Source organism: Mauremys reevesii, linkage group 27 (genome assembly GCF_016161935.1).
Source record: "Mauremys reevesii isolate NIE-2019 linkage group 27, ASM1616193v1, whole genome shotgun sequence".
In the NCBI taxonomy this organism is placed as follows: domain Eukaryota; kingdom Metazoa; phylum Chordata; order Testudines; family Geoemydidae; genus Mauremys; species Mauremys reevesii.
In genome coordinates, this window is record NC_052649.1 from 815,001 (window position 1) to 827,338 (window position 12,338).

Genomic DNA, 12,338 nt, shown 5'->3' on the forward strand with positions numbered 1-12,338 from the left:
CTGTGGGCTTCATTGCGTTCAATATACAGACTGCAGTATGAGGCAGGCACTGACTCTGCTGACTCCAGTACACTCCTTCACTGCTGTTCTGCCTGTTTCTTGCTGTCCAGAAGACAGACAAAATGGTGCAGTGTGTTCTGGGTTTAGAAAAAAATAATCTTCAACATGATCCAGAGGTGAGTTTGTAACATTGAGTGGGAGAGGAGATTACGTTAGCAAGATTAAGGGAGTGGATAGAAATCAGGATGTATTATGTTTTCCTGTCTGTTTCAGAATGCATTTGTGGGCATTTGTGTAGTGATATGTAATGTATGGATACATACAGATTGTGTGTGGAGATTTAAAAATATACAGTATATATAGAGTATATATATGTGTGTGTGTCCATGTGCCTCCATGTCTATGTTAAAATAGTTATAACATTTTTAAAGAAACATTTATTTTTATTTTAATACTATGGATGTATCATCTGAATAATTTGTAAGCAAATGTATGTTTTTTCTTTTTTTTAAACTGTCACAACTTCTACCAGTTTCTCTCTTTTTGTTATTGTTTTATGATATTATAGAGTTTTAGTAGAGGATTGTGAGCTGACTTCGAAAATCAGAGGAATGAACACTAGAGTTGACACTTCATCTTTTACTGATGACTGTAAAACACTTAAGTTCGCATTGCAAATAACTAGACTTTAAATTATTACCTTTTTTAAAAAGTCAAATGTTTGTAACAATCGGCCATATTGCACACAATGAGGGAGAGGATAAGGAATTGGGACAAGAGTCATTAAAAAACCAAGGACACAAATGCGAACATTTAAAAAAAACCTGTCTCTTACATTATGATCTTCATTTATATCTTTCTTATTTTTAAGCCTGTATAAAAGCACAGCCAGTTAAGTCAATCAGAATAATGTTAATGAGAAAAACATAATAGCCACAAAAATTGTAGTTTCAATACAATCTGATCAGAGTAGATCTCCTAATTATACATTATAATCTCATTATTGTTATGTTGCTGGAGATTTATCACTTTTCAGTTTTTAAAAATATATCTAGATTTCTCTTTAGTTTTTGATGTCTGAAATACATTTGTTAACATACTGCTGATTCACAATCTTTGGTCATGGGATGCTGCTGATTTTAGAGTGTAGAGAAGGGGCTGGATTCACCAGCCACAGCTGGGTGTGCACTTGACAGTTTCGGCTGAAATGTGTTAATAGTGTGGTTCCCCCTCCCACTCCCCTCAGAAAAATCATTCACAGAGTAACATTTTCAGCAGTGGTGCATTATCATGGGGGAGGGAGGATAGAGGGCAAGAGGGCATGTTAGTGTTTAAAATTAGGGAGCCCCTTGTCTTCAAATTAAGGGAGAATACCATGCATGTACACTTCAACAAATAGAAAAAGCTCAGCATGTAAATAAAGTACACAGACATCTATGCTGTTATTGCTTAGCTCTTTGGGCATGTGTGTGCTTGCATGTTTTTAGAAATTCTATTATGATATGACTTTGTAATGAAAATCCTGTTTTTGTTGGGTGAGAAAATAGTATCTAACCAGGCAGTTGAAATACTGTATTTTAAGGGATAAAATTATGTTTGTTTATTTTATTTTAAGGGTTAAGCATTGGCATTTTAACATTTTACTTCCATTTTTCTGTTTGTTTCATTTGTTTATTAATGCACTCTTCTGTTTTGTGCTTTTATAGTACATGCACAATCCCCACCCCCTCTTTATTATACCAGAAAAACGTAGCTCAAGGCACAAGGAACATCAGTCTTGATGTAATAGTACTGTGTACTTCATACTTAATATGTTTTGTAACATTTTCTGGGAAGAAGGTGCACATCCCCATTTTTCTCTTATGCCTAAATCGCCTCGTATTGCTCTTCACAGATGCCACTCTCTCATAACTGACATGAAATTCAGAACAATGTATGAGACCTATAGATGCCAAAAAAGAGTAACAGAATGCTTCAGTATATACTCTAGGGAGTACAAAAGGGATCTACTATACCATATTCTACCTCTTCATGTCTCTAGAATGTTACATAACTCTGACGGAGCTTTGCAGATGAAACAAAGGAATCTGATTGGCTTTTTTACAAGGTACAGCACTAGTGAGAACCATTCAACCTATGTGCTCCCACATCAGCATGGAGAAATGATAAGAGTAGAAACATTCTGAAGTGAATATTTTTGTTACATTAATGGAGGCTGTTAGATATTTCCTTTGGATTGTTATATCTTCCAGCCAGTTGTTATTCTGTAATCAATAAGTGATTTGTAATTTGCTTGTTAATGTGTAACTGCAACATACCACAACATTCTAACCGGTGCTTACTTTGTGCCAGGGCTGAGCTCCGGCATGTCTAGGTTTGGCAGTTCATAGCCCAGGCACCTCTGGGCTTTGTGCGTCAGCTATGAAAGTAAAAAAATAGTTTGAGCCCCGGCATCTCTTTCCTTACAAATTAAGCATTGATGCTAACATACTTTATGGTGGCTGATTATACTAGATAAATGATTTCTTCTTACAGATATCTTTAAAACAAAGGTAAAGGTTTTAAAATCTCCCTTAAGAGGAAAAGTTTACATTTTGTTTAGCGAGAATAAAGAGAATCACAGCTTCTTCAGATTTTGGAAATATGACATGGTGAAGAGCTTTACATTGAGGACAGAAGATTACTTGAAAAAAGCATTGGCCACCAGCCTCAAAAGTATCTTAATTTAACTGTAGAAGCATGTCATGTTGGACTTCAGGGACACTTTCTATGAGAAAACATAATTGGCATTCAAACAGCAGGATGTTGCAGTCAAAACAGGTGGAGAATTGTTTTCTGTCTAATGCTTATTAGGGACACCCTCGAGAAAGGAGAATAATGCATGCTAGCCTTTACATATTTATTATTCATGGGTAGCTGCTCTAGTGAAATACAGTTATAATTACTTAACCAAATGTATGCCTTCTTCCCTTTAATTTAAAATATTTAAAAGGTTAGCTATATTCTGAAACTATGTAGTGAGTGCATTCTTCTGTTTGAAACCACAGTAGTTCAACCTTTGTTTTATTGCAGTTGAGAGGCTACAGTGAATATGTGAAAATGTTGTAGGTATATTAGTGATGAAGATTTAAAAAGTAAAGATAAGAAATTTTGCTGAGTCAAGGCTGGTAGAGCAGAACCAGAAAAAAATGGAAAAATCAGGTAGCAGCAGCATATGTACAGATATAGTCCCCATGATAAAAATCAGCCATTACTGGTACAGTCTGCTTCTGAGCTGATTTTTCTAAATTATCTGATATGCTAATAGAGAGGCAGGGGGAAGACAGCTGGTTGCTAGTGTTACATGCTGAAAACAAAATGGCTGGTGGATATTAGTGCTGCAAATTGCAGATGAGGAGCTGGCTGCAATTAAGATTTTTTTTAATTGAAAGGGAATTCAACTAAATACAATTATTTGGCTAGCTGTTGGGCCACATGTTATTGAGATGGCAGAAAGGAAAACAATTTTTATTAAAGAAAATTTACAAACAAATCTTCAATTGCTTCTTAAAAACAAAGTTTTTTATTAAGAATTAAATGCTAGATAAATTTTCAGCTATGCAGCTAGGGACAGCTATTAGTGTTTCTTGAAGGAATTTTGTTAAGAATAGTTGACCCAGACTTTAGCGGTACTGCTCTCTTTGCAAATGTACAGCATGTAGTATGTAATTCTTTAAAGCAAATACTTCAGTGCTTTAAAAAAAAAAGTTGACTCACACAAGAGCCCTTTCAATCACAAAGTGTTGTATGTGTTGCAAGAAAAGCTGTTTGGATCAGGAAATAGATTTCAGTTTCAAGCTTCCCAATGATTTTATTTGTTAAGGAGGAAGGAAGGACTCTATGAAATAGATAGTGTATTTTTAGTTATAGGTCAGGTTGTGTCTATGGGCTTGCACACATTGGTTTGTCTTCCTCCTGGACAGTGCTCCAATGAAAGGAAAGTTTCTGTGACATTTGGAATATCTCTTTTCATTTTGGAGAATTCACCTTTCTGCCATTGTGAACCAGAAAATAAAAAAGTTTGACTGTGACCAAAAGGGATTTCCATCTGATAGCTATTTAATGGCCTGCTGTATTGGAACTGAATTGATAATCTTCATCTAGATTCTAATGGAGAATTTCAGCCTCACAAAAATACCACTGCAGTTGGTACTAACTGGCCCCTTTCTTGAAGCTCTCTCTTCTTGGTAGAAGTGTTCCTTCTATGTCAAGTTAAGGTATGCTGTTTGGCAATTTGCAGTGCTGCTACCTATGGTATGCAGTGACTCTTCTATGAATATGTAAAATATGTTGGTCTTCATGTCTATTACTCTTGTGCCTTCACAAATGCTAAATTCACTACAAAAGGATTTAAGCGCTACAGTATTTGCACATATTGCATTTTCTTGTCCCCTTCCATTTCAAGAAAAATAAGTATAATGTTCCCTAAGAAAAAACAAGATAGGCAGAGAATCATAAATGAGTTTGCAAAAGATGTGATATCCCACTCTTAAATCTTTACCGGCCATGGAATTGTAAATTTAAGGCTGACTTGGTCATGTGTTCCATTGATTTCAGAACATAAACTGAGGTGAAATATTTTCATTTTAATTTATTTTGTCAAGCTATAGCATCTTTGATGTTATAAAGCAGGTGGCGATCTGTTCAGGTAAATGTTACACCATTTCATAGCATGAGTTCCATTGCATATAATGTGACATGTTTGGATGGTGCTGCAGACATTAGTCCTGTTAGTTCAGCAGGAAACATATTTACATCAAAATTGTCTATGCACATATACAAATTCCTCATTTGTATATTAATTTCATTAGGATAAAATTAGGGGCATGTGTGTTAATCAAGAGGCAGAGCTTGGGCCAAGACTTCTGAAAGTGGGCCCATTAGTTTTAATGGAGCAACAAGATGTACCAATTGAGCCATATCACTGCCCTATCACAGGCTGTACACTGAGCATGCTAAGGCCCTAACGCTGCAAAACAGTATTCATGGGAGTAATCCTTACTGACATGATCAGTTCCTCTGACCTCAGTGCGACTACTTGCATGAGTAAGGATTACTTGCATGAGCAAGGTTTTGAGGAACCTGGTATTTAAAAGGAAGGAAGATAAAGTCAGTTGTCTTGTTTTACTTCACGAAGCTGTGGGCCTGATTTCTTCACAGTTATTCCACTGTTGTCAATGGGGTATGCTAAAAGAGTATGCTAAATTTGTTGATGCTAAAGGGTTCAGTGGACTTAATTTCAATTGGTTTATGACAGTTGTGGTTTTGTTTGGGGAAATAAAAGTTACAGGTCATAGCTTACTATTTAAATTGATATGATGTTTTAGACAGAGTACTACTAGAACAATAATTATGACCTTAGAATTCACTTAGACCAGTTGATTTCCTTATTTGCACTGATCAAAAATCATTGTTCCTTGTTGGTATATACAACATTCCTCAAACTTTAATTAAATATTAACTAGACATTTTTAACTTGAAACACACTATGAAAACTTTTAACATCTAGATTAACAATCTAAAGGATACTGATTTATGGTTTAAAATTCATTAATATTTATAAAGCCATTACTTTGGATTAACTTTGTTTCCTTATGACAACATATATTCATCCAGGCTCTTGGCAGATGCCTTTTACAGTCAAATAATAAGTTTAATTATAACAGGTTATTTTATCAGAGAGTTATTGCTGAAATAGGGTGCCTCTTGTTCCAAGTGCTGTTAGGTCAGATAAGTAGATTCTAAGGTTATAATGATCTCACATGCTGTGTAAGTGTAATTCAAGCATAAATCATCTTTAAAATAATTGCAGCCAATTATTAAGAGATCTTGCAAGTTTATTGCTGCTTTGGTTATGCTGCAGGTGGTTATGCAATAATTGATCAGAAAATATCAGGACAAGGGACCTGCACAGTAGACACCCTGCATTTTCAAATTATATTAGATATTATTCTGAAAGAATTTATTGATGGGAAGACTTATATCTGTCAATGCTTTCTGCATTAAAGACCAAATATATATAATCTTACTGCAGAGATGCAAAGATTATCTCAGATTAACACAGAAAGCTTGTGGAACCATTTCAAAAATAATGAAATCAGTTTTGTCTTGAAGCTTGATAACAGTACTCTGTTTAGTGGCTTCTCTAATACTTATTTAGTGTGTGATATGATGGTGACAGCACATAGTACTATCTCTATGAAATGAAAAAAATAGCTGCACAATGTCAATATAAAGTGACAAAGAGTCCTGTGGCACCTTATAGACTAACAGACGTATTGGAGCATAAGCTTTCGTGGGTGAATACCCACTTCGTCAGGCTTTATTTATAAAGTATTAAAATGTCATTAAATAGTTAACTTTTTATGTGAGCAATGTTATCACTTTTTTCTTTGATGCAGATAAATTGCAGGTTGACCCTCTATCAGTTACACCTTCCTAATGCAGGTTTTACCACTGAGAATTGGCCCTGTAGTTGCCCCCCTTTTCAGATGGGTTTGGGATGTGCCACATCCTCAAAAGCATCGACAAAGCAGTGTCCTCTGATACTGTGCACATTTGTTCATGTGAACCCACATTTGGTGCAAGAATATTTTATATAAAGGACTGTCCCGCTGCCACCCTCACTTCTGTTCCTGCTACCATAGGTTGCATTTTGCTGAACCATCACTGCGTACTACTCTTTTCTGTTTTTATAGTTTATAGATTATATGTGGTTTCAGGGGACAAATAAGTAATTTAGTATCAAGAGTTAATTTTTAGAATAGGTAGGTCTGTGCCATTGAATGATTCGATGCTAGTTGTAGTTAGAGTGACCAGATGTCCTGATTTTATAGGGACAGTCCCAATATAGAAATACAGACACACAAAACATAAAAAATAAACAAATAGTCAACATGGTTTCTGTTTAGAAAAATCGTGTCTTAATAATCTATTATTCTTCAAGGAAGTCAACACACATGGACAAGGAGGGGGATCAGGTGTAGTGTAGAGTACTGTTTTTTTGAAGCCTTTGACAAGGTCCTCACCAAAGTAATAACGTAATTCCAAAAATCATGTCATGAAAGGAAAGAAAGGTCCTTTCATGGATTGAGAACTGAAGGACAGAAAGGACAGGGAAGGAATAAATGGTAAATAGGAGGAAGAGAGGGGGTGGAGTGGTGTATTCAAGGGGTCAGTCCTAGACCAATCCTATTATTCATATATATTCAATGAATTCTGAAGAAAGGGTAAAAAGTGGGGTGCAAAAGTTTGCAGATGATACTAAAACTAAACAAAGATAGAAAGAAGTAAAGCAGAAAGAAAGAAAAGAAACAAAATCAACAAAATCTAACAAAACTAAGTGCAAAATGCAAAAAAAAAAAAAATAAAAATAAAAATAATGTAATGCAAAAACAAAATAAAAACAAAAACTACATACACACATTGGGGGGGGGGCTAATTTAGCTGTCAGGAAAAGAAAAAAAGATCTTAGTTATCGTGGTTCTCTCTCTGAGTCACGCAGTGTGCAGAAGAAAAAAAAAAAAAAAGCAAAAGGGATGTTAAAAAAAAAAGGAGAATAGAGAGAAGATATATATATAATATATTTTATATAATATATCCAATCATGCAGATCTGTGTATCTGTACAGATGTGGTCTCCTCACTCAAAAAAAAAAAAAATTTCAAAAAAAGAGAAAGAAGAAAAAAGAGCAAAAAAAATGATTAGATTAGAGAGAAGGAGAGATAAGAGGAAAAAAGAAGAAGGAGAGGAGAGTTTGGAAAAGAAAAAGAAAAGAGGGGGGGGGAGATAGATATAATAAAATCATGATGATGATTGAAAAGGAAAAAAAAAAAAGATTATTTTATTCACATAATACAGAGACTAGGGTCACCAAATGAAAAAAAAAGCAGCAGGCAAAAAAAAAAAAAAAAAAAAGTTCTTTCTTTTCGCAGTCAACAGTCAACTTGTGGAACTCCACCTGGAGAGGAGGAGACTAGGACTACTACTAATGTAATGTTTAAAAAAATAAAATTCATGTAATGGTAGTCCATAAATGGCTATTAATATTAGATGGGTAAGAATAGAATGGTGTCCCTAGCTCTGTTGGGATGGGATGATGATGAGGAGGAGAGAGATCATTTGATCATTGCCTGTTAGGTTCTCTTCAGGGGGGGCCTGCATGGGCCACTCACTGTAGACAGACAGCTGGCTAGATGGACCTTTGGTCTGACCCGGTACGGCCTTTCTTATGTTCTTATGTTCTTAATATTTCGGAGCTTTTTTTTTATGTGGGCTCCTATTACCCCCCACCTCCGTCCCAATATTTCACACTTGCTATCTGGTCACCCTAGCTGTAGTCTGTGTCGCTGCCTGATTCCAAGCTGTTCCTTGTCCATTCCATTCTCTGTTATAAAGCCAATTTTCCTCATTGTAGCCCTGCATTAAAAAAAAAATCAAGATTAAAATAATGTGCAGTTTGTAGCAATAAAATGTCCCCAGTGGATGAACACACCTGAAGCTTTAAGTAGGTAGGAGAAGGGTGCCTGTTGTAGCACATGGACTAGAGTATTGGAAGAAGGGGTGATTGCGTTTTGGATTCTGTTGATCTAATCATAGATGTTAGTGCAAATGTATGTTTCCTTGGATCCCATATGTTGCCTCAATTCCAGTTTGGGAAACAGTGACCAGTGCTTTACTCTTTAGGGTAAAGTGACCTTTACCCTGAGTTCTTACTTAGTATCTTCAGGTTCTAGGAGAGTAGGATTACCTCTAAACTGTCCTGCCTCCAGTCCACAAGCTCGGATTTAAGAGTATCCAGAGTCAGCCTTTGTGCCATTTGGGCTGGAATCAGAGGTTCATCTATCTGGTTGGCTTTTAAATCCATGTCTCCTGTGATAGACCCAGACCAGTTGGGAACAACAGAGTAGTAGAAGGGAGATATACCGGCCACTGGATAAGCAGTTTTCTGTTTCCTGAGTGACCAGAACAGGGGCTGCTCCAGGCTAATGAGAACACCTGACTCCAATTAACCTGCTAAGAGTCAGGTGAGGCTGTTAAGCACCTGACTCTAATTAAGGCCCCTCTGATGCTATAAAAGGGCTCACTCCAGTCAGGCCAAAGACAGCCAGGGAGCCAGAGGAGAGGAAGTGCGTGCAAGGAACTGGGAGTAAGAGGAGTGCAAGAAGCTGAGAGTGAGTAGGCATACTGCTGGAGGACTGAGAAGTGCAAGCGTTATCAGACATCAGGATGAAGGTCTGATGGTGAGGACAAAGAAGGTGTTGAGAGGAGGCCATGGGGAAGTAGCTCAGGGAGTTGTAGTTGTTGCGCAACTGTACCAGGAGGCACTTTAGACAGCTGCAGTCCACAGGGCCCTGGGCTGGAACCTGGAGTAGAGGGCAGGCCCAGGTTCCTCCCAAACCTCCGAACTCCTGATCAAACACAGGAGGAATTGACCTGGACTGTGGCTTCTACCAGAGGGGAAGGTCTCTGGGCTGTTTCCCAACCCACAGGGTGAATCTACCCACCAAGGTAGAGGAGGAACTTTGTCACACTCCCCTCAAGGCTTCTGGGGCTCATGGCCTCCTGCATATATGTGATTGCATTTAACATATCTGCAGTCTTGGTAAATAGCAATTACAATACATACATGATTATGCATCACTAAGTTCAAGAATCCCTCTTCTGATGGATTGTATTTTCCAATGTCCTCCGGGGAGTCATATTTTCCAGTCTCTGTCTGCAGTAGTAGGAATGGATGTTGCACACCTGGCCTGGGCAGCATCTCTGGATAATCTTTAGTTATGGTAGCTCCAGCAGTCATTGCTTTCTAGTTTGTTATCAGACTGATGGCACTAACAATTGTGCTCAAAAGAATGTGAAGGTAATGAAGAAAATACAGTTGGAAAAGTCAAGTGTAGGTGATTATCTTCCTTTCTTATCATTTCACTTAGTTGTGGGAGAAGCAACTAAACTATCCAGCATAGTTGTAAGGCAGTGTTATCAGTTTATCATGAGTACAAAGAGTGCTTAGGCATGGCAGGGTAAGGAATATGAACGAACTGCACATTGTCAGAATAGAAATGTTGCACATAGCTATTATAACTTTTTCTTTTATGATGGGGGAAAAAAAGGAGAGGGAAGGATGGCTCAAAATGTTCCTGTTGTAAAAGTGCTTTAGTGGCTCATAAAATACTGCTTTTTCATTGTCTCAATTGCTGTTTAATGACCTAAATATCTGCATTGCTAAACTAGGTTATTTAAAATGTGTTGATTTGTATAGTTTTCTCAAGAGCATCTGCAAGATGAGCAGTGATTCAGCATGTGTACACCAACAGAGCTGTTACATGATCAGAATATGCTACTGCAGTATGGTGGAAAATGAATATAGTTTATTTTATGTCATGCACTGTTGTTGTCCATTTTGCCTTGATACGTTTATTTACCTTTTTTTAAAAGTTGTTTCTGAATAGTGTGTTTTGGAACCGTACAGACACAAGAAAAGGCATTGTCCATGCCCCCAAAGAACTCATCATCTAAATTAAATTACTAGTTCAGACAGGTAACACACAGTTCTAAGGTTGTTTGAGTTCTGTATGTTTTGCAGTTAAAGTGTGATTGAGGAAGGATTAAGAGGAGGAAAGGGAGGCTGTTTGATGCAAAGGGAACAAGAGGCAGTTCCAGGTGTAAGGAAAAGCATGGAAGATGGCGTGACGATTGCAGTGGGAGAAGAATATAAAGTGGCTCATTAGGAAGGAGGTGCATACTGTAGGCAGTGGGAGGGATAGTAGGAGGAAATAAGCACAAAGATGTAGGCAGAGATACAGTTTTATGCAGGGCCTTTAAGATTCTTCTTTAGATTAATAAGAAAGCAGTGAAATAATGAAAAATCTTTTCCCAGGCACTCAATGGGATCTACATACATACCTCCAGCTCAACATTATCTGCATCAGTTCAAATATAACTTTTTTCTAGAGCTTGAAAAGTGGTAAAACAGCTCTCTTCCCTCTAAACTTGAAGTGATTCTAAAATTTTAATACATTTAAAAATCATAGAATCATAGACTCATAGGACTGGAGGGGACCTTGAGAAGTCATTTAGTCCAGTCCCCTGAACTCAAGGCAGGACTAAGTATTATCTAGACCATCCCTGACAGGTGTTTATCTAACCTGCTCCATAAGACAGCCGCTGCTGGCACCCACCGCCCAGTACCGAGGTGAATGTCTCCAAGTTGCCGGCCTCCACCACGGCACTACCAGTGCCTCTGATGGAGACGGCACCGGTGACTGCTCCTGCCTCGGCACCACTTCTGAAAACCTCTGGAACCACAGTGCCAACACCAGTGACATTGGCACCCACGCAGCCCTCTGAACCAACGGTGCAGATAACACCGCTTCCCATGGCACTCACACCATCAGTGCCGTGTCTTTTCCTGCACCATAGGGATTTGTTTGTCTCATCCACTCCACAAGTCTCTTCTCTTTGGTACTGATGTTTCCCCGAGACTATTGGCTCCACATCAGCATCTATCTCCAATTCCATTGCGATTTTCCAGTGATGAGAACAATGACGCTGAAGGGGTATTCTCCCCTCGCCACTCTTCCACCATCAGAACACCCATGACCACTGCATCATCCAGGTCTCGATCATCCTATGACCATAACATCCCTCCCTGGTATGGACACCCATGGCTGGGACCTCCCATGTCCTATCCAGGCCAGTGGCCTTATTGGAGACCTTGGGGGTCGTATGGAAGACGCCACAGCAGACACCCTAGTCCTCATAGGGAAGCATCAAAATCCCCACCTCCACCCTCACATAGGATGGAGGAGGACATACAGGAAGACCCTGTGGCAGAGCAGGCAGTAGATACTGCCCCAGACACCTCGCCACCCATGAATTCCTCCTTTTCTCCTGATGAGGCTATAATGCCTCCACCACTGACAATAGCGGATGATTTTTCCCAGTTTCAGGACCTGTTTAAAAGAGTGGCCGATGAACTTAAGATTGCCCTTGAGGAGGTGTCAGAAACTCAGAATTAGTTAACCAACATCTTACATACTTCCTCCTCCTCTAAGATAGCATTGCCCATCAACGCTGCTATCATGAACCCAGCAAAAACAGTTTTGCAAACACCAGCCACAATTCCACTTACCTGTAAAAGGGCTGATTGAAAATACTACATCCCACCTAAGGGATCCGAATTCTTATTTACACATCGAGCTCCTAATTCGCTAGTGGTAGAGGCAGCCAACCAAAAGGGCAAGCAACAACATTTCAGATCCACCCCTTTGGACAAGGAAAGCAAGAGGCTAGACCCC

The 12,338-nt window shown here is 38.4% G+C and overlaps 1 protein-coding gene across 22 annotated transcripts in view; it reads left to right on the plus strand.

Annotated features, from left to right (window-relative positions):
* Positions 1-12,338, plus strand: part of TANC2 (tetratricopeptide repeat, ankyrin repeat and coiled-coil containing 2) — a 631,662-nt gene that overhangs the window by 261,576 nt on the left and 357,748 nt on the right. The window contains exon 1 of one of the 22 annotated variants that reach the window (XM_039516573.1): positions 85-176. The exons of the other annotated variants lie outside the window; for them this stretch is intronic. The gene's annotated coding sequence lies outside the window, so the exon portion shown is untranslated. Of the gene's footprint in view, positions 1-84; positions 177-12,338 lie in introns of those variants that run through there. 22 annotated transcript variants of the gene reach the window in all.